This window comes from Agelaius phoeniceus, chromosome 4 (genome assembly GCF_051311805.1).
Source record: "Agelaius phoeniceus isolate bAgePho1 chromosome 4, bAgePho1.hap1, whole genome shotgun sequence".
Taxonomy (NCBI): Eukaryota; Metazoa; Chordata; class Aves; order Passeriformes; family Icteridae; genus Agelaius; species Agelaius phoeniceus.
Genome location: NC_135268.1, coordinates 18,057,964 through 18,080,980, shown reverse-complemented (window position 1 = coordinate 18,080,980; position 23,017 = coordinate 18,057,964). Strand labels below are relative to the sequence as shown.

The 23,017-nt window shown below is 43.6% G+C and overlaps 1 protein-coding gene across 5 annotated transcripts in view; it reads left to right on the top strand.

Moving 5' to 3' along the window:
• The window catches only part of ARHGAP24 (Rho GTPase activating protein 24), a 183,444-nt gene that overhangs the window by 118,563 nt on the left and 41,864 nt on the right, over positions 1-23,017 (top strand). The gene's annotated exons all lie outside the window — the stretch shown is intronic.

Below are 23,017 nucleotides of genomic sequence, written 5' to 3'. Positions count from 1 at the left end.
TTATGATGCACTTCACATTCCTATAAAGTCTTTTCACTGGGTGTTCTTAGAGTCTTTACAAGATATAATTAACTGAAATACTGTGTCTCCCCTGTGAGGTCAGTAAATACCCTTAATTGCTTTTTGCAGCAAGAGGAAAATATGGTAGAGAAATTTTAAAGGAATTCACCAATGCTGGGTGAAAACCTACTGAAGAGGCAGCAGCAGAGGCTGTGATTCCTGAACCCTCTCTGGTGTGCAGCATTTCTCTTTCTTACATAAGCATGCATAGGAACGATGTAACCCAGCAGAGTGAGGTAAGATGTAGGTCAGGTTTCTTTTGTCAGTGCATCTTCTGCTTTTCGACCTCTAAGTTGATGAAAGCAACAAAAGCCTATGGATGAGGGAGCCTTTTCAGAACTGGTTAAAAAAGCAACAAGCAACCCCTGAAAGCCTCAATCCCCTCTGAAGAGCTATTTTTAGGAAGCTAAATCAAAGAAGAGTCCCCTGGGGGGGTCTGTACACAAAGTTGCTGTCTGGCTGCCTTCAGGTAGCTTAAAGTTTTAATGCACTCGTCAGGCTGTCACCTTCTGTGCCTGGTGAAAACAGGGAGCAGACTGAACGGGCTGTCGGGGACAGACAGACACTTCAAGGCTGCTGGTGCCAGGCCCAGTCACTGGAGGTTTTGGGAAGAGGGAATGTGCAGTGTTAAGATGACTTTCAATGCCATTTTGATCAAAAGATGTTGTTCACTCTGTCCTGAGTTAAAGGGGAAACAGATTTCCACTGTGTTGTTGACTACTTTATCAGAAAAATGGTAACAGAACCTTGAGCAGAAATTACCATATGTACTGGTAACAATACAAATGTGATGCCTAGCTTTAAGGACCACCAAAGAAGGAAGCTTAACAGGGCATCATTGTCCTTTCACAGCTGTGTGAAAAAACTGTGTCTGTCCCTTCAACCGTGCTCCACACCACATGGAAGTTCTTTTTTACCCTTGAGTACCTGGTGGTTTATTTTTCCTGAAAGTAGAATGGCTCTAATGACAAGGTTGGAAGGACTTTGAGGCTTTATGTTGCATTTGAATGTCCTGAATGCAGAGGCAAGAGGGGACAGCACAAGCTGCTCTGTCGTTGAGAGGAAAGGGAATAAATTGCTGGAACCACTGTCAGAGTGGCAGTGCAGGAGTGCCAGGGGAAGACAGTCCTTGCTGCTGGTGCTCTGAAATACTTCACTGGGAGCTGAAGCACTACTGGCTTTGTACAAAGCAGGCTCTTGACTGTGAAAGTTGCAAAGAAGCCAGGAGCAGCTGGGACAAAGAAGGCAAAACCTTTGTTTCCTTGAAGCCCTTGGCACTTTCTTTTACGCAGCACATGTTAAATAGATATTATAGTAAATGCAGTAGTGCAATAACAAATTGGATGAGCTCATTTAGGTGAAATGAGAAACAATGAAGAGTTAACTCTAGATTATTATTTCTTTGATGTTTGCAGCTCACATATTTTTTTCTTAGAAAATAAATCACCTATTTTCTACAGGGACACTAGAAAGAAGGCTTGGACACAACTCATTTGTATTTCAGCTCAACAGATAAAAGCATGTCACTGTTGTGAGAGTGGAGCTGCTTTGCCCCAAGAAAGCCTCCTTAAAGCAGGGAAGGCTGGAGCCACTAGAGATTCCTATGGCCTTGAACTGGGCTGGCACAGAATAGTTGTTGAAACAGCAGTTATCATTAAGAATTGTTTGGAATTCTTGCCTAGAGACTTTAACAGAATTAGCAACTGATAATTCTGGCTGATAGCGAAGAATTGTGATAGGTCAGGGGGTGACTTAAAACAATCTAAAACAAGAGCAGGTGCTGGTGGCACTCATTTAAACCCACAGGAAAGTAGGGACAAAATGAAGAGGGGCAGGCCCGCGATCTGCTGTGTGAATACTGGGAAGTAGTTTATTAGCAAACAAACCATCCCAGTCGGCCAGCTGAACTGAAGGAGGCTGGAGTGGGGAGTGTGTCACCTATGGCATGGGAAGAGACTGCAAGGTGAAGCTTTCATCCCATTGTTTCACAGGTCATAGGTTTGGTAGGTGTCATTCTGTACAAGAAATTGGTGTGGTGATTTTGCATTAAGGACACCCTGCCATCTCTCCTGTGGTTATTGCTGTTAAATTTGGAATGTGAGAGTGATTTGGTTGTTGAAATGAAACTTACCCAGGGGAAGTGACTTGGTGCTTGCTGTAACACTGTGCATCCATAGCTGTCTGATGATGCAGCAATCCCAAATGAGCCCTGCTGCAAGCAGGCATTGGGAGCTATGGCCTTACCTGGCCATGCCTCTGCTGCGTGTCAGGCCTGTAGGAAATCACTGTTAGCAAGCTAAATGCCTTAGTGCTCGTCAGCCAATTCCAGGTATATTTTTAAACTACCAGAAAGTTTGAAATTCCCTTTATTGTGTCAGCAAGAAGTTGGTAATACAGGCAGGGGACCTTAGTGTGAGAACTCTTCCAGCTTGGAAAAGATTGGGGTTTTTTGGGGTGGGAAAGTCCCACAAACCCTCCTGCTGCTTATCCCTTTTTCCTGTGTTCTGCCTGTGTTGTGTCTGCTGTACTGCAGATGGAACCAATGTTTCTCTTGCATCTTATTATGAACTGTTCACTTAAACAGCCAGGAACCAGGGTCAGTCCAGAATGGACCTGACCTTTATTTCTGATGGCCTGTCTTCAGAGTTCATGGTGGTATTCCCAGTGGTGGAGTATGTATATAAGTATAATTCCTTTTTTCCTTTTTCTGTGACTAATATGGCTAAAGCCATCATTTAACAGCCAGAGACAGTCTGGATCAGGAAGGGCTTCTTGGCCATAAGGAGGTAAGGTTCAGGACTGCATAGCTGATCAATTATTGGATCTGGAAGAGGAAATGCTGAGATGTCACTGTTTAAAATTTTCTGTAGTGCTTTGTTAGCTTCCAGTTTGGGGAGAACTTACAGGCTTGAGGATAAAAATGTAGCTTTAGTCTAGAAAATGTAATTTACTGAATAACACCCTATTGGTGGTAGGTACCTGAGCATTTTCAGCACTGAGATCCAAGCATTGCAAAACCAGATGACAGGCAAGTTCTTTTTCTGTAATCTGTAGGATTGACCTCAGTGTTACGACAACAAAACCATTGCCATGCTGTCTATCCCTTCTGTTACATGCCCCTGTGGGTTTTCTACCCTATTTCATCTACTTCTGCAGCTACCAACTCATTGAAGTATTGGATCAGTATTTTGGCTAATTTTGAGTGCATTGTATCTATTCAGAGCACTGAAAATAGTCTCCTAGTGCAGCTGAAACCACACTGTGATTTGAATTACATGCCTAAAGTGAAAGGAGTCCCCTTAGATTCATTGCTTCACATTTAATGTCCAGAGAAGATGGTGGTTGTGTACTCATATGCCATAAAAGAAGTGAGTATATCTAAACCTGTATAACACAGTGGAATTAAGTAGTTTGCCATCCCCTCTTGCAGGCCACTTTTACATCTGACAAATCAAAGCCGCCGTTTGTAAAGTGGATTTTAAAAAAGCCTCAGACAGCAGCCCCAAAGGCAAAGCTGCTCTCCCATGGCTGGCAGCCAGCTGCCTGGGAGACAGCCCCATCCCACTCCCCTGCCCCTTTCCAGGGCACGGGGCTGTGTGAGGCAGCTGCAGACAGCAGAGGCATTAACAAGAAATGGCTCTTCCGCGTAGAAACCGCTGTGGCAGCGTAATCTTTGTCCAGGGCTGTTCAGGCAGCAGTCTGAGCTGCCCTAACGAGAGTAAAACATACATTGGGCCAGTGCTGGAGAGCTGCACGGATATGGGCTGTTGGTAGCTGAAGGTGGGGCTGAGCTGGGACAAACCAGTGCATCCACACTGTCCTGGAAAACTGGAAAGGAGGTTGGGACTGGAAAGGAGCAGCAGCAGTAAGGAACAGAGGTACTCTGTGTGCTCTTTGGTTTTGTACTGGGCAAGTAAAAGCAGCAACAGTGTTTAGAAGTACATTGTGTTCGTGGTGAGGTAGAAAAGTCCCTTTTTCAAAAATTTATACAAGTTCTCCCAGCATAAATATCACCAGATGAACTTTGTTGTTTTTTGTTTGTTGTATTCATTTGGAATGGGTTTGCCAGCACTGTGATCTGTAGTCTTCCAAAGATGTTTACGTCCCTGCAGCATATGCTGGAATCTCTTTCCAAAAGCTTGGATCTGCTGAAACTTACCTGTATTGTGGAAATTTCAACTTTGGTCAGTTCCTCAGAGTGAGCATGTGGGACCTGTGGCTATAATGCACTTCCAGCTGAGGGGCAGGGCAGTGCTTCCTGATGAGAAATTTCCACTCTGTCTGCTCTGGAAGAGCCTATGCATATGTCATCATGTGCTATGAATTAATTCCCAATGCTCCTGACAGAAGAGAAGCCTGATTCTGGAGTCTCAATTTTTTTAGATAGCAGAAATAGAAATTTTTTTTTTTTCTTGGAGAGAATTGTTTCAGTAAGTCCTAAAACAAGGCAGGATTATTTATGGGTATGTTTTGGGGTTTTTTTCCCATCAAAAATGAATCACAAGGTTAAGGAAAAACCTCTCAACGTCCCCAAAATAAGATCAGAATTAGAACAAGTCAAGAATGTGTTAAATTTGTTCTGCAGTCACGCTCTAGCTGTTACAGATCACAGGGGCATAGAATTGTGGTAGTTTGAAAAGTTGTCAGCAAACAGGAAAATAAATGTAACTCTCATACTTCAAACAAAATACCAGCTTATTTTGTCAGAGACTTCACAAACATGACTGCTTTTTTAACATAAGCCTGCTATGAGACAGATTTTAATGCAGAAGAAGCAGTTATGCTCAGATTTAGAAATGGGTGAAGTGAAAAGAATTAGAGGGTAAGCTGTTGTTCTTGTAACTAGACAGGAAATAATGTACTGAAGTATGATAGTGTTCCAGGGTATTCTGATACACAGCTCTGAGGAAGAAGCTGGTAATATAACTCAAGAAAGAAATTGGGATTTATTGTGATTGTCTCTCAGAGACAATTTTCAGATGACCTGAAGGTTTATTTGTGGCACCTTCTCTTTCCAGTGCTACAGTTCAGCTGTCAACCTTTTTATCTGAACAGAGTGGTTGGTGAAGCATGGGAGAATAACCTGGAAGCAATGTCTGCATCTCTATCAGCTCTGTACCTGGCTGTACCAAAGGTCAGGACAGTTGCCCAAAAGCATAGCTGCAGAGGTTTGGGAAGAGGTAAAAGTGGCAGAGTAATTTGCAGGGATGGTATTTTGTATCATTTCAGCAAAATCTACATCTTGTTGGATGGAATTAGAGCTGTAGTACTCATTCAGTGTTTGGTGGTAACTTGTTAGATCTGGATGGAAGATACTCCTTGCTTTGATAATTAAATTCTCTATTTTTTCCATCCCAATTTTCGGTCTTTCTTCTGCTGGTTTTGGTATTACACCACACATAAGCTTTTCTTCCATGCTCATTGCTATCACCGAGTTGGAAGGAACTGACTGCTCCAGTTTGTTCAGCCAGCTGTGCTCATGAAGGACTTTGCTTCTAGCCCAGATGCTGAGGAAGGCAGTTCTGTTCATGGGTCAGCTCCCTCAGCACAGGAGTCTGCAGGGGAGCTTGTCCTTGGTAACTCCTTTGGTATCTCATGCTTGAGTTGCCTCATTTTCAGGGGCTTGATTGTACAATGTGTGCAGAGAGAGGGCAGTGGCATCTCACACCTGCCCTCTCCTTAGTGCTCCTGCTGCATCTGCATTGTGGTGACACAGTGGGAGCTCTGAAATGGGATCTGGATCAGCTGAGGCCAGTCCCTCTGGAGAAAGCAGGATCCCAAGGTGTGTAAAAGTCATGCAAGCATAGCCTGAATAGCCTCTTTGTTGTATAGTGTGGTGTAGTTTAGTTGCAAGATTTAGCTCACCAGTTCTACTAGGAGCTAGAGGAATTTCCCAAGGATAATCTAAAGGATGGGATCTAAAAAATGAGGCTCAACTTAAGTGCTTGTGGTATTGGAGGCAATAAATGTCCTGCTTTGCAGTAGTGTTCACAAAAATGTGTTTCTTTCTATTTATCAGGCCTTTCATGCCTTAGTGTTCTATAAACCACATGTCTACAAACCCAATTATTAACGGGTTGTTTTTTTCAGAGCTTGATAGCTCAATACAGGGAATGTATGGGATGCTTGGGACAAATGTGGTCCTTTACAGCAGCTACACATTGTACTTTCTTGCCCCTTTCCTAGCACCTGCAGCTTTATATTCCTTAGTTTATGCTTGTTTCTCTGTGAACAGAGGCTCATGTTCAGGAGCTTGCTGTTCAGCATGGCTTTCCAGGAGAAATGTGAACGTGATGACTGTCCCTGACCTTTTTGTCCTTGGCCATAAAGCGCTTTCCATTGTATGCAGCTGCATGTACAGCAGGTTGGTGTTTGCCTCCTTGAAGCACGTTAGGGATTAACCTTTTGCAAAAGCCAATTGCAGACAGTGAAACCTGCCCACCACTGCCACTTCTCACCTCTCTCCTTCCTGGGGCAGACATTTGCCCCTGGCTTGGGACTCTGTTTGTTTTTTGGCAAATAAAAACATCTGTCTGGCCCCAGTGAAAGGAGAACTTTAATGAGGTTTTTGGAGACCTTCTGCACTCTGCCTTGAAATGTAAATTTACTCAGGGATGGAGATTATTTTGGAAGAGCGGGAGCAAGAAAGTGATGCCTTTGTCACAAAGGTGGAGAAAGCAGCCTAGTGGCTATATTAAAATGCTTGTGCCTTTAATTAATATTGACTGAGTCTGCTCAAAAGAGAATGCTTATATTACATGCTGTGGCTGAGGGGATGTTGAAATGCAGGCAGGAATTATGAGTCAGGTTTCTGTCAGGGCTGTTGTCACTGTTGTGTTTCTCTTTGGCTTTTAAATCCTTTCCCTGTTTGTTAAAAGAGCAATTCACAGAACACCTTTCCTGGTGGGAGCTTGTTTTACAGTCTTGGGATCTAGCTTTCCATTCCCAGCTGAAAAACTTTGGAAAAATGTAAGAGATGGATGATTGCAAGAATAACAAATTGTAAATTAGTTGAAGATAAACATTTTTCAGTATGTTAAATACTGTCCGTGGGCTAAGACACAGTGTCCCTTTAGTGGAGAGAAATGGAAGCATTTCTGAGAAAAACAGGACTGGGTTCCTATGGGGGAATGGGTGGGAGAGAGGGAGAGGAGAAATGAGACCAGTAGAAGCTGCTAGCTGCCCAAAAGTGCCTTGGGCAGGCAAGTGCAGATAGTGGTGCAGGGCAGAGGGAAAGGGGCCATGCTGCAGATGGCCTGTGTTAGCTCTGGAGGTCACATCTGAATGCCAGAATTGAAGGCCCAGGTGCTGCAGTTTTGGCTCCTGTGGCTGCAGGTGACCTCCAAAGAAACACCCCCCAAACAAACAGCATGGTAGTGCTGGCCCTTGGAGCTCAGCTAGCAAAAGGTACCAGTTTGGGATATTAAACAGTATTTGCAGTCGTTTCCACCTCAGTGATTATGGCTTTGTTTTTAGTTTGACTGTTAAATGTACATTGAGTTCAAAGCTGGGACAGCAGAAACAGAAAGATCATTTGCAAACATTGAGGATTCAGATCAGCTTTCATGCTGGCAGGTAGTTGCTTGACCCAGGTCAAGAAACTGGGCAGCGTTTCATGGGCTTCAGCCCAGACTGGCCCAGCTGGCTCAGGGAGTCAGGTTCCATCCCCTTTCTTGCTGCTGGGATCCTTCTGCTAAACCAAACAACACAAACACATCTGTCTGGTTCTGTACAGCAACAGACCACAGAAATTGCTGCTGCTTTTATGCCTTACATTTAATTCCCCATATAATGTATTTAATTGCCCGTCTTAATGGTTTGTTACTAGAATTACAAAATGCCATCTTGCTCATAAAATAAGCAAAATGCCAGAGTTGGCAGCTAGGTCCCAGGTAATGTGTTGGCATGGGGTCAAAACGACTTGGTAGCAATCAGTGTGTCCCTGGACAAGGTATCAGTGTGATAATGAATGTTTAAGTGTTTACACTAGTTTTACTCTAGTCAGTAAAATGGGTGAAGATGGTGGAAAGCAGAGGAAGTGGGGAATGGAACAGGTGGTGGCTGGAGTCTGCCTGGGGAGCTGCACTTAGCTCAGTGGGTGCTGCCTGCAGCCACAGGGAGCTTTGGGCATTGCCCTGAGCACACAAGACCAGATAAAGTATTTTGTGTTACCCAGGGCTTGGGTGCTCTAGTAAAAGAAGGCTGGAACACTTGCCTGATTCCTTTGGTTAACTAAAATCGTACATGAAGTGCATTTGAATTTGCCAAAGAGATCAGGTAAAAAAATATGAGTAGATTGTGTATGATGTTTTCAACAAATAACAGGTCAGGTGTTTTTCCTTTTGAGTGACCCTCATATTGCCTCTAACATTATCAAGATTGCTATTAATATATGGCATTAAATGAACAAAATACTTTAAATATTGCATTATGGTGTATTTTTACTGCTCTGAAATGAACATTTGCAGTTTTGTTTTACCAAGGAAGCCAAAAAGCTTGTCATTTTCAGTCAGTGAAAAAACTGTTTGGCTTTCTTTGGCCAGCATTCCACAAACTCACTTATTCACATAGCTATAAATACCTTAATATTTTCCTATCTACACATTTTGATTTATAACAGCAGCAGCTAAAGAAAATAACTGCTTTCCTAGTCTACAGTAAACTGCTGAAAAATACCCTCATATGTGTCTTTTCCTTTCTTAACTGAGTTATACACATGACAGAAAAAACCTGACTATGTGAAAATGGGTGTTGTCTTTGGGCCACAGCCTGTGATGGATATACAAATAAAAATATTTATGTGGGGATCAAAGGTGTTTGTTGAGAGAGATATTTAAGAGGTATTTGTTGTTCCATAAACAACAGCAATGAAGGCCTAGGTCCCTGAGTGCCTGCCTGGTGACAGAGCAGACTGAACCCCCTCCCTAGGTGTGGGGTGAGTTAAGGAAATACTGACCTCACATTCTCAACCTCTTCCCCAATTAAGAACAGGTTCAGTTAGAGGCAGATCTGATTTCTGTAGCTGCCTGAACCATGTTTTCCTTCTCCCTTCCTCTCCTTGCCATGCAGATGTGTGTGTGAGGGACCCAGAGCTTGAGGATCTCTCCTCAAGCCTCCCCTTAGATTGCTTTTCTAGGCAGGGTGCAAGAGGAATCTCAGTGACTGTGTTTGCCCTTCTACCTCACTGCCTCATTGAGGGAACCTGTTGTGTTTTGTTGGCTGGACTGCCAATGCATATCAAAAAATAAAAGCATAATTCTCTGGTGCGTCACAGGTCACCTCTTCCTGTGGAGGGTTAATTCAGATCCTGGGGCAGGCTGGAGAGAGGATGAGGGAAAAGGCATGTTTGTGCTGCTAAATGTAATCAATAGAGCAGAGGGCTTTGCTTGGGATGGAGCCATTTGTTTTCTCTTCTTTCCTATTTTTCTTAGGTAAGCAGAGGTTTGTTTCCTGACTCTTCTCTGAAATAGCAGTCGATAGTTTAATGAAAATGAAGCAGCAGTGCTTCAAGGAGCACAGATGTGTTCTTTTAATCTTTGCAGCCCCAGAGGGGATGAGCAGCTACCTGGGTGGGTGTAAGGCTGACTGGGTAGCGTTGCTGCCACACAAAGGCTTCTGTCATTGAGGCCGAGCTGTGGCTGCTTCTGGTGCATCCGCTCTGCTCCTGTTGCTCCAGGAGAGCCAGGCCCATGGCATCTGCTGATGCTATTAGCTGGTTAAGGCCTGGCTCTGATTTCATCTTTGTGGGGTCATTAGCAACTTGGCATCTGCCAGCAGCTAGCATCTTCACCTTCTCATAATGGGCTTTTGTTACCATTGCAGTTACCAGGGCCTCTTGTAAAGGGGAGCTCCACATGTGCATTACAATGAATAGCTGTGTGCCAGAGCTATTCAGAGGTGGTTGTTGTCACCCTGGGAGCCGAAAGTTAAGTCTAGTCTTCTCTTCCCTGTGTGATCACAACCCTTGGCTTACAAGTGAATGTTACATGAAAAGCAGCATGGACTCAAGGCACAAAGTCCTGATTGAAACTCAGCTCCAGCTAAGTGTTTCTAGGGGAAAGGGCTCAGGTGCTGCTTTCTGGAGCAGGGCAGTACCTAATGAAAATGCTTCACTCGGGTGGTTTCTGCAGTTCTGTCACTGTGATTTCATCTGCCTTGATGCTCTGTTGTTGTCTGGGTTGCTATGGCTGTGGCAGCATGGGGCTGGCTCCCCTGCAAGGAATCATGAAAAGAAGTGGCTGCCTTTCTGCTCTCTTATCAAAATATGCCAGGGGTGCTCAGCAACCTTGGAAGGCCTGTGTTTGTTAATAATCCATGTCTGCAGCAGCCAGTTGTTCAGCACCTCTCCGTGCCTGTTCACTGTGCTGGCTGTGATGGCTGCTAATGCCTTTTGCAGGTGCTGAAAACAGAGTAGAGCTCTTCAGAAGTAATCCCTGTGTGAGGCAGCCTTGGCTGTTTAACTTGTTTTTGGGGTCTCTGTTTAGGAATGATGTCTCCAGTGAAACAGCAGTGCTGATGGCAGGCAGCAGGCTGCCTGGTTCACTTGTTGTGACTGCAGTATTTCCTTGGGTATTACCAACAACACAAGGTGCTATGAAAGCTGCTGGGTTTATGGAGAGAGTGGAACATCTGCTTCCTACAAAAGCTGTTTCCATAGCAGCTGTGTGCCTTAAGAATGGCTTCCTAATACAGTCAAGGTAATTAATGTGTACTGTAAGGGTTAAATGAAGTACAGAACAATCAGTTCAAGAGCCAACATAGTTGGGCCTTGTGCTAAACCATGAGCACAGCTGGAATCAAGCCTTTAGGGCCAGCAGTCCTCAGTCAAGCATCTCCACACCCATCACAGCAGCAGTACGTAGGCATGTTGTGTTCAGAACTGCCTTCTGTAGGCTGGACTTAGATGGAAGCAGGAATGGGGGTGAGGAAGCCTAGACAGAGACTGGTTTGCACATTTTTCTGCTGCAGTTATAGGAGAAGATGTATTCAAAGAAATGAGGCTGGAGCTGCAAATGCAAGCCACAGCATGGTTAAATTCCTGAACTGACTTTTTTTGGTTTTTAACTCTGTGTCATGTATGATTGATCTCTAATTTCTGCCTACTGGGAGAAGGAATTTCAGTGTCAACTGTGTTTTCATTCTCCTCTTGCTGCTTTAGCGTGGAAAATGGTAAAATGTAATTTGTTTGTATAAATATTTTACATTCTCATTTTTCATTCGTGTTGTCTTAAACAAATCAAAATTGCTTGGGACTGTAATAGCCTCATTTTACTGAGGCACTTTTATGAATCTGTAATGAGAGGCTAAATGAACAGAGAAGAGGGGGAAATAGGAGTTTTGTCAGATTCTCGCATATAATACAAGTTCAGGACCATAAATCCCAGTGGTGCTTCATTGCATTTGGCGTCCAAGGGTTGGGTGTAGTGCAGGGTTTCATTCTGACTAAAATCCTCATCAAGTTAGAACCATCATTTGTAGCTGACTAATGGCATGGAGTGATCCTTCCTTTGTGTGCCAGCTTTGGGCTGAGCACCACGAGCCCTGTCTCCTGTTAGCCCTCATTGTCTTGAACAAGACCAAACCATGCACATGCACTTATTTCTAGGCCAGTTGCTTTCTTCCCCTGGTTTCTCTTCTATAGACTTTAGGTTTGGAGACCCATCTGCAATCTTTGTGGCTTCACATATTTATCCAAATGCTTTAATGTCACATTCATATTTTCTGAAAAGTCCCTTCACCCAGGATTTTCTCCTGAGAAGCTGAGAAGCCTCAGAGAAAAAGGAAAACAAATTCTTACCTCATTTGCTTCTCCTGTGTGGTGCTCACATGTGGAATGTGTTTGGGGATTGTTTACCAACAGGTGGTTGTTTCATTGGTTTAATGTGAATTGTCTTGACTTTTTGGCCAATCAGGGTCAAGCTGTGTCAGACTCTGGAAAGAGTCACGAGTTTTCATTATTATTTTGTTAGCTTTCTGTAAGTATCTTTTCTGTATTCTTTACTATAGTTTAGTATAGTATTCTTTAATATATTATAGTATCATAAAATAATAAATTAGCCTTCTGAGAACATGGAATCAGATTCATCATTCCTTCCATCATCCAGGGGTCCCAGAAAATACAATATTTTAAAGTGCCTGGTAGAAATTGTAGCTGCCAGTTAATGTGTCTTCAGTGTCTTAAACATAGAAACACTCTTCTCCTTCCTTCCCTTCCTCTACCATTAATTTTAGCTGTGCAAGTATAATGTGTGGTATACAGCCCCTGTGAATAGTGCCAAAGAAGAGCTGGTGCACGTGGCCCGTGCAGTGTCTGGTGCTGGTCAGCAGCAGATAAACTGCTTTGCCACCATGGCCACTGAGTACCCTGGCACCTGTGCCTCTGCAGCCTGTCCACTGCAGCTTAGCTTGCACAGACCTCTGGCAGGTTTGGGCTGGGAGCTGTGAGATGAGGTACATTATTACATTTCCAGCCCCAGGCACTCAGTGTTCACTCTCTTGATCTCACAATTTACCAACTGTGTGTTTTTCTCAAATATGTCAGAGTAAAGTAAATTTGTAATTCCATCTCATTTTTCTTTAGCAATTACACCGCTCAAGGTTATGTGTTACCAAGCTGAATTACAGGCACAGAGTGTTGAGTTGGAAGTATCACTGTCAATAGATACTGCAGTTACTGTGCAGTAATAACATATCTGTCACATCAAGAGGTAGGGAGCCATAACAGCATGGTTTAAAGCCTTTTTCCTGGTGCTCCCTCTACCACAACTTAGTGTGGCAATTGCATGAATCAAAACTGAAGCGAAGTGTCTAAGGATGTAAAACCTGGCAGACAACTATACTCCAGCTTGAAATGCCATCTTGGTGTGCATTAACATGTGCTTTACATGAACTGAAGGACTGGAAATACAGCTGAAAGAATGAGTTCTGAATGAGCTGAAGAGGGAAGCTCCTTTTTAATAAATGATAGCCAAAAATCTGCTTTCTTCCCTTCAGAGCTTTGGATGTTAGTGCTGTCTTCATAGCTGGATCCCTGCTGCCCTCTAGGAATTTTTAATGAAATCTTGTCAGCAGTACCACCATACCTGTACTGCAAGCCAGGGATTCCTTTATTAGTGTTCAGTAATAATAATGTTACTGAAAATACTTCAGATTTCTACAGGGACTGCTGAATTATCATATCTTATTTTTGTAAGACCTTCAGGAGTTCTGCAGAGCCTCTTCATTACTGCAGTGTTCCTCAAGGCACTGGCAAAGTAAGCAGAAAGTGACTTTAAATAAATTAATAGATAAATCAGATTTTTCATGCATTGAGCAACACTCAGTGTCAGATTTCCAGTGTGCAGCAAATCTAATAGAAATGTGATTTCCATCATTAGAAAGGTGTTCTGCCCTAAGTACCCCATAGCAGGACATTTAACATGGCATAGCATTGGACAAAATTGCTCTGTATGTTATAATGAGATCTAGAGTCAAAGCAAAACCCAAACTGGGAAGGAAGTTTAATTGCAAACTGGCATTTTGTAGCTCTGACAATTAGGGTCAGTATTGATGCCTCATCATCCTTCTTCCTCTCATAGGATGGAATAAGTGATGTGACAACATTTTGTGGGATCCGGCCCCTGTTATGAAAATAGTGGATTAAGTGATTGTCTGTGCTTAATGAATGCAGCTTGGTTAGCTGGGATTAGTCCAGAGAGAAGTGCAATGAAAATGCCTAACCCTGGGCAACTGAGTATCCTGGAAGGTCCTTTCTAAGGGATTACAAATTTCAGTTTAAATTAAAAAATACGTTGAAATTGGTTTCAGGGATAGATACTCAACAAGTGATTTAAGAAAATATTGTAATTAATACTTAAGAAGTGGAAGAAACACTGCCATGGTAGATGTGAATCTTAGAGGCACAGAGCATCAAATGTAAGACTTGAGTATCCTGAATTCCCTGCAGAGAAATGGCACATGGACAGCAGAGCACAGCCTGGCTGTTGGCAAGGCCCATTCTGCCCTTACATCCCAGCTTCTCAGGGCAGCAGGAGGCAGCGGGGGGATCACCCTGCAAAGGTGAGGGGTGGATCATTGCCTGCTCTCCAGCCCTGGTTTCCCAGGATTCATGCACTGAAATGAGCTCAATGGTACACAGGTGCTTCTCAGCAGCAGGAGGGTTTTCTGGAGCAGGTCCTGACACTGTGTGCATGTTGAGTGGAACTGCAAGAGCTGCCTGCAGTCTTGCCTCTGACTGCTGCGTTCATTCTCATAGTTAAATTCATTTTTACAGGTGACTGGAAACAAAAAATCTGTTTATCTTTTATGAGAAGGACTGCAGTGTCTTCCGTAAAATTGAAAATGAAAGATTTTTTGAGAAATGTGTTTTGTTCTAGTATATTTAGTTATGCATTCTTTCAAGACATGATTACCATTGATATCAGTAGCTGTTTTAGAAATAAACAGCAGTGAGATTTTAATTTTTATCATAAGTTAAAAATCAGCATGCAAAAGCCTACTATGAATATGTTTGGACAAATTTAACCCTACTGTTCTCAGTGGAAATATTCCAAACTTGCACTTCATATTGGAGTTAGAATTGGCTGGTTACTTCTTGTGTAGTCACATAATACATCTGTCATCCTGTGCAATACAGAAAAAGTCTTGATGCAGAAACACATTTCTATTTATATGTTCTAATCAATGGAACAGTGATGTCTGAGGTGAAATAAGCAGCTTAAAGTCAAGGCTGGTGGAAGCTAATACAAATCCCTGTAGTGAAATTAGGGATTTAATTTGCTATGGACTGATTTACAGGAGGGAAAATACTATCACCTACCCAGAGATGGTAAGACACATAATGAATTTATGCTTATTGCTGTTAATGGATGTCCTGAAAACTGTGTGGCTTGCATCTGGCTCCTGCAGTCTAGCACACGAGGTTGTTAGAGAGGGAATTTATTTGTTCAGGAGCAGATTAATCCCCAGCACCTCTTTGAGCAGCTGGGACAAATTTTTGGCAAGTCTCAAATCAAAGAGGAGCACCCTGGGCAGTCTCTGTGAGCAGAGCATGGTGTGGGGACTGGGTCACAGGGTCACTGCAGCCACTGACCCAGTGGCTGTGGTGAGGTCTGTGCCCCACTGGTTCTCACTGTTGTTTCACTGCAATACTTTGGGATTTCCCTCCCCAGGTCCCCACCTTGCAGCATAACATCAGTGCAGTCTCGGGTTCCTGGGGGTGTAGACTTTGTTTTTTTAAACTTGAAATATCCCCATGTTATTTCACAAAGCTCAGTGGCTGCCAACCCAGACAGGTTCTCTGTGCCCAGTTTTCTGTTAACAGACTTTATAAGCATCACTTGGGACCTGCCCTTCCTCTGCCTTTGAGGCTGTCGATGGTGTTACCAGGTCTCACACACCTGCTTGGTGATTTTGGAAACCTCAGGTGCTTCCTGCGCCCTCCCACTGCTGTGTTTCAGTCCTGGTTGTGTTTTCAAGGGGAGTGCAAGGACCTAGGTGTGGTTAAGGGCACAGAAACAAGTCTCAATCCACTGCTGCTGGGCAGGTACAGCCTGCTGGAGTCCTCAAGTCTGTCCTTCAGGAAGCACAGGGGTCTAAATGCCATTTATTCCCGGTGCATAAGGAGCCAGATGCTTATCTTCCTGTGGCACATACCTGAGGCTTTTGTTCTCACAGAAGAAATTAATGCTGCTCCTGATAAGTGTGGCTCCCTCCTGTTGTGTGGTCAGTGCACCCCACCAGCCAGGGGGGACTCGGAGCTGTGTTGATTCTCTAGGTCAGCTTTCCTGTTGAAACTGGATCCTGAAGCTAGGAATGGAATGGAGGTTCCCACTAAGCTTGAAATGCCTCCACTGCTACCCACTCAGGGGGACATGGAGAACTGCTGAGTCAGTTCTTTGCATGATTTATCATCACTTTTAGGAGTCTGTAATTTCATAAATTTCTCTGATAAGGAATTAGGTTTTGGATTTACTTGGAATTTCTGTTGCTGTTGTTGGAGACATTTTGTTTCTATTTTATGAATCAGATAATTTGTCAGTTTGAATTTCAAGCACAGACTGTTTGTGTATGGTGTGTTTACAGTATTTTCAGCAGAGGATTGAGGCTGAGAACAGCTTCATGACCACATGCAGTATGCAGTTCTTTCAGAAGGCAGTGTTTTTATATCAATAACCATCATATGTGCCTTGAAAACTGGTGTGTCAGTAAATATCTGTTCTTGTGGTAGGCCAGTGAAAAGTCTGTACTTACTTGATAGGAGTAAAATCTGCTTGTCTTGCTCTTCCCTAACCTCACAGACCACTCATGGAGCTTATTTTGATCAGCAGTTGAAGTAGCTTCTTCTTTTCTAAGTCGTCACAAATGATGAAATATTCACATTGAAATATTCATTAAGTATCTCTGATTATCTTGGATCATTTGCAGATCACATGATAGAAAAAGTATTGAAATTGTGTGCAGTAAAGGCTGTATTGCACATCAGTACTTTTTTTCCCAGTGCACTGAGCTTCTGGTAGTGCCATGGGGAAAACTCTACTGCCTACAGCAGTGTGCACCTATGGAAAGGACAATGTATGTCTTGGGTAAATGTATCCAAGTGTCATCACCAGGTGGACAGGATGGCAATGTACTTACTCATCACACTGTCATCTGAAATTTTATGTAGCTGATTTTCTGTGTTTTCATGAGTCTTTTGTAAATTTCTAATGCAATGAAGCTTCTGGGTCCTGGCATCCACAAATGACCAAGTAAATTACTGGTTGCCAAAACCTGGCTGTGACAATTGTCTATTTCTCCAGTATCTCTTTCAAAAATATTTTTTTGCTTTATGGAGTTCAGGATCAGAAACTCCTTTAAGTTTAAATTAGCAGAGGAAGTGGGTTTGGGTATAGAAAACATGTTTGTTTTTTAAATAAAGTGTCTCTACACTTGCCCAGGTGAGAAAATGCAAGGTTTTCTTTCAGAACTGGAGCATTCTTCCTCCCTTCCCTGAATGCAGCCTGGGAACAATTTCAGTGTGGTTTGTCCTCAGAGATGATTTGCTTTTTTAAGTGGTTGGCTCTGCAAATCCCACAGTCTCTCTCAACCTGCTTCTTTCTCCACTAAGGGTTTTGGCTTACACTGGGTACTATATGCACTGGGATAACTTCTTTGGATAGCATTTTATTCCTTTTAAAAAAACCCAAATTCATGCACATCAACAAAATACTCAGCAAAGATGTCTTTAGATGACAGCTACATTTCAGTTCCCAGATGTATGCCATAACCCCAGAATGAAGTTCCTGATTTCATTCAGCTGAAGTGCTTCACCTCACCCTCTCACTGCAAAGAATATTCACCCCCTATAGTTTGTGATGCAAATGACACCAGCCTGCAGTTACTTTCTAGCCCTGTATATTGGGGAGGGGGGATTATCCCCCTCCCAATATTTTATCCCAAGTGTAGTCTTGAAGCAGAACTCTTCTCTAATGGAATTGCATATTGGTAGCCCAGCACTGGAATCAGACACTGAATTCTGGGGCAGGAAAGGCAAGTGACCCTAGTGATAGGATGGCATGCAGGCAGCTGATTTGAGGATGCAGTCACCACCTTTCATGAATTAACTCTTGCAAACTTACCCTTGTGAATTTACTGTCGGATTGTTTTTTCTGTGTGCAGGCAAGATTTTCCTGTGTGCAGTGAAGGTACTTCTGTCTCGCCATGTTAAGTGTCCTTCCAACTAATCAGATACCCATGCTGGGAATGAGATAAGATGTGATTTTGTTTTGACTGCCTCCAAGGTCAGAGCTGTTGTTTGCCTGGCTTCAAGCAGATTTGGTAGGCTGCTGATATCCGTGTCTGTCTTCTTTTGATGATAAGCCTCCTTTGTCCCTTGGAGGGAGGGGAGAAATGGACAGGCCAACTGCAAAGAAGCATGTGTTTTGCAAGGCACTGCAGGTGAATTGTATGGATATCAGAGCAAAAAGCTGTGGAGCAGCCTGGAAGGTTGCTTGTGACCAAAGCTGCAGGCAGCACACAGTGCATTTGAGCAGTGTTTCCCTGTTCCCACCTGTTAAACAGCCAGGGTCTCTGTGAGAGCTACACATCCACACTGGACATGAGCAAGGGCAAGGTGAGCTGTTGGCAAGGTATGCAGAGCTTCCTGTGGTGTTCTGGGGTTGTGATGGTGGTGGGACTTGGTGGGAGCAGCCCATCTGCTGGACAGAGCCAAGTGCAGCCGGGCACCCTGGCAAGTGACAGCAGGCAGTCTGTGCCATGGCTGAGCTAGCCCGGGTGATGTGTCTGTGTCCTCTGCAGCAGTGTGGGGAGCAGTAAAAGGGCTCTCTGGTGCATACCTGTGCACCTTACCTGAGCTGGGTGAGCACAGCCTGCTCCAGGATGGCTCTGAAGGGCTCTGCAGCAATGTCGTGCTGTGATTTCTTTTTCAGTGCCTTTAGAGAGAGGCCACATGCATGAAAGTTAGCTGAGAATTCCCATCTCCTGAAGGTGTGGGGCTGGCTCTTCCTGCAGCAGTCTCTGAGGGAAACCTAGCAGTCACCAGCCTCTGACACAGCAGGTCTGGTACCCAGCTCTGGGTGGGTTTTTCCCAGTTGTGTGCTTAAATACTAATGGGAGCTCAAGTGGTTCTGTTGCCATCTCTGAGAACAGACATGCTGTCTGGGAGGTTCAGTTTTGTTTGGTGGTGGCCCAGAGAAATTCAGTTTGCTTTGTAAACAAACTCTTGCTCAGAGGTTTTACTGAGGCAGCATGCAGCTGCTTCCATAGGCTTGAAGCCTTATTTTAAAGCTCAGCAAAAGCAAATAAATGGACGTGTTGGTCAGACATGCCTGTGTTGCAGCTGCCCCACACCAGCAGACAGCAGGGTGGAATATTTCATGCAGGCTTGTATGTATACTGAATTTGCTGAGTAAGTGGAGCTTCATGAGGCTGATGTGACCATAGCACATTGGGATGTGCAGTGGCAGTGTGCTGGTGTGTATGTGGTGGCGCTGTACCTTTTACAGTGAGGCAGCACATTATTTTTATATAAATTTTATTAAATGTATTTTTATAATTGTAACTGGCCCTGATGAGCAGATCTCTTCCCCAGCTAGTGTGTTTTATGGAGCTGTAAGGGAAGTTTCTGTGCTGCTGTTGGGAGGGGATTGTTGGAAGGAGATACTCCTCTCCAGTCTCAGGATGGTACCTCTCTCCCCTCTCTCCTGATGCAGTATGAATGGGCTGTGTGCATCTCTTGGTCCTTCTGTGGGACGTGGGGTTTTCTCATGTCATGGGAGGATGAATGAAGCTGTTCCACAGGTGCTGCACTAGCTTGTTGGGTTTCAATATGCTTTCAGCCTGGGAAGAGTAATGCACTAGCAAAGTTAAAGGAAGGGAATATTGCAAATGGTTGGGTTTATAGGATTCCTGAGGTAAATGGAGCAAAGCCAATTTATTGTTGGCTGGCTGTTCACATATATATATATATATGGAGAGTTGATCCAAAGCCATTCTGGAGTGGTTGGAGAATCCCAGGTGCTTTAGATGTCTGGAGCCTAAACAAAGTCTCTTAAGTCCTGCTGTCACCCACCCCTCCCTTAGCACTTCCAGATGTGTGTCCTTGTCCAGTAAAGCCTCCTTGGAGCTGAAACTTGAATCTCCATTATCCCATTCCCAGAGGTCACTCCTGAGATTCTGTCTTGGCACAAACACAGTCATTTGTGGCCTCTCTCCACAGGTAATAACCTTGCATTTTATGAGTTACATCTTCAGATCTGTGAGGTCAGGAGAATTAATCACATTAAAAAAAAAAAAAAGGCAAAAAGAAGGTGGCTATACCTTGTATGGCAAGAAGGCCTCTCTTCTAAGCATGGAAATATCATTCCCCGTATTAGCTAAGAGTTTAATTTTTTTCCTGAGGACTTGGGCTTCAGGAGCATCATGTAGTAGGAGACTTGTTCTTATTTATGGCAGTCTTTGCTTTGGAAGCCTCCAATTTCGATGTCTGGATGGATGTGTCAGGATTTCCCCCCACAAACAGGGATCCATTCCTACCCACCCATTCTTGTGCAGATAAACACCTTCATTTCATCACTGCATACTGGAGCAGAGCTGTTGGACGTGATACCAGAGTCCTGCTGAGAAACAGTTACTGAAAGAATTAACCTTCCAGTGACCCAGCCTCTGTGGCAACAAATCTGTCTCCCAGACCTAGGAGTGTGGTGTATATTTTAGTACAGTCATGGAAGTTGCCCTAGAAGGTCAAGAGCAGAGATCTGTGAGCTTAGTTACATGGCTAAGCAAAATCTATTTTAGGGAGAAAAGCTATTAAACTGCAGAAATCTTATTAGCAGTCCTAAATGGTAGACTTTGCCATTAGTTTTTTGAATTGCAATCTTGGTATGTTTGAGTTCTTCAGATTTATTTAAGGCATTCTTCTGAGAATTGTGCCTACATGCTAGGAATGCATAGTGACATTTAGTTTAATAAATTGATTCATTACCTCTAGATTTGTTTACCACTCTAATTGTATCATTATATTTCCACTATCGTTTTGAATTAACTTACACTGTCCCCTCAGATCGTGCTGCCACTTTCATTTTCTCTTCCATGGGATGTTGTCTCCTTTATAATTATTTTATCAGCATTTAAATAGTGTTTTATGCCAGAATAATAAGCAGAGTAAGGCAGAAGCATTTGTCCCCACTTAGAGTATCTGAAGGTCAGGAAAATGACACAACTTCCCTGGATTCCTGAGTCAGTAGCGAAGAGCTCTGAGACTGTGGAAAACAGGTTTTGCTCTTCTATCCTGTGCTGATTATTGGAATATTCACGTGGCAATTCAGGCCTACACAGCATAACTACTGCAGCAGCTGAGTGCTGGGGAAGAGGGAAAAGGACAACCTGGTCACTGGGGCACAGGACTGAATCTGTGAGCCTTTGGGACTGTGTTAATCCATTTGTTGATCTGTCAGTGTCCTCCCAGCTGGAACAGAAGTTATTTCTGTAAGTAGTCCAGGCCCCTAAGAAGGAAGGCTCATGGATTACTGCTGCCAGATGCCTTTCATGGCATTGATAGTTAATCCTTCATTAGAGGAGAAATCATCATGTTCTTTTATGTAAATGAAGTTTATTTACTCTGTGCATATCAGTTAGAGAACAGATGAATCTGAATGTCGAAAGGGCCATTTCCCCACTCAGTCTCTATCCAAGGGCTAAAACCTAATTCACTGGGAGTGATTCTGCATCAGAAGTGAGTCTAGTCAGAGGCTCTAAAGAGAGAAATCACAGCAGAAAATGCACTCCCCTGCCACAGCAGACTCAGGCAAGAGCTCCATCCTACAATAGGTGAGTGCAGCATTTCTCAGAGCCCGAGTACAGGAATGACTTCTCCTGAAGTGTTGTCCCTGAAGTGCCACATGGGTGTACCCAGGTGAGGTTTTGCTTGGCTTACTCAGGTGTGGCTTAGCAGCCTGGCCACAGCCAGCACAACACCCATTACAGCCTGGTTCTTATTATGGACCCTGCTTACCAGCTGGGGATTTTTAACGTGATTTGAGTTACTTCTCCCTTAGTCATGTCACTTCTTTCTCTATCTATGGGTACTGTAGCAGTTCCAGGTGGAGAGATGTGGCTTTTTGTCTTTTTTAGCAGGGTGTGCTTTGGTCATTCAGCTCAGTTTTCATGCCATTCATTTCAAACAACTCTTTTCTGCTCAAAAAAATCCCCAACTACTGAGCTACCAAGGATAAGGACCTTTCTCCCTTTCAGTGCTGTGTAGTCACAGAATAATTTACAATGCTGGGCATTGGCTGATGTATTTAATATGTAAGGAACATGATGAGATTAACTAGATGTGACCATCTGTCAATCTGCAGAAATTACTAAGTTTTAGTCTCTTTCCCTCTTTGATTAGGCATAATCAACCTGAGTTTTATTTTTTATAAGATTTTATTATGGAATAAGAGGTTCTCCTGTGAATTTTGTGCTTTCAACTTCAAAATGTAGCATGTGTGATGGAAAGTGTATTCCTGTTCACCCTGTGATCAATAAGTGTTTTTACAGTAGAATAATCACAGGAGGCAACACAGAGTTCCAGGGAATTTGCTTAAATCCTTGAACATTCAAAGTGACTTTGTATCCAATTTACTTTCGTGACAGTTTGGAAAGTGACAGGGGGAAGTATGTTTGCAAAAGATCACAGAGATGTTTTGAAGAGGAATTCTTTGAAAGGAAGTGAAATTTGCAGTGCAGGCACCAACACATGGTTTGGTCTCATCTAAGCATCCTCTTTCAAGTATTTTCCTTTGCTCGCCTTCATTTTTCATTTTGAAAACCTAAGCAGATGCTGGTACCTAGGAGAGCACTTCTGTATCCCCCAGCACTGGCTGAACAGCCCTTCAGAGAAGGGTTTGATGAGACTGGTTGCACTCCATGTGTGTGTAGAAGCAAGGAGACCCCCAATCCACAGCCATTCCTATAGACTAAGGCTGTTCTAAGGCTGCTGTGTGCCTGTTGTTGCCTTTGGGCAAGGCAGAATTAGAATTGGAATTCAACTCTGTGTGATTGCATAAAACAGCAGCAAACTAAATGTCTCATTTTTGGAGAGGAAGCTGCAAGGGGAAGGTGGTTTTGAACTGGGGGCTAATTGCTTTGTGTCTGATAGATTGACCTCTCAATTTGAGGAGGTTCTGTGGCACGTGGGAGAAGCGACTTCATTTGCAGTGTGACGGGGAACTTCTCTTTTCCTGGCAGCTGCTGGCTGTACCATAAAATACTTGAAGAAATAAAGTGCTGTGTCAGGCCTACCTGGGATTTCTGCTCAGCTTTTGGGAATGCAGCTGTGCCTCTAGTGGGGCTGTGTCACCTAAAAACACCCTGGTTTTGAGGGTAGCCTCCCTCTCTCTCCATGCTGAGTGCCTGGCTACACTCCAGAGGGACTCAGCAGTTCAGCTGGGATAACCATCAGAGTCTGTGT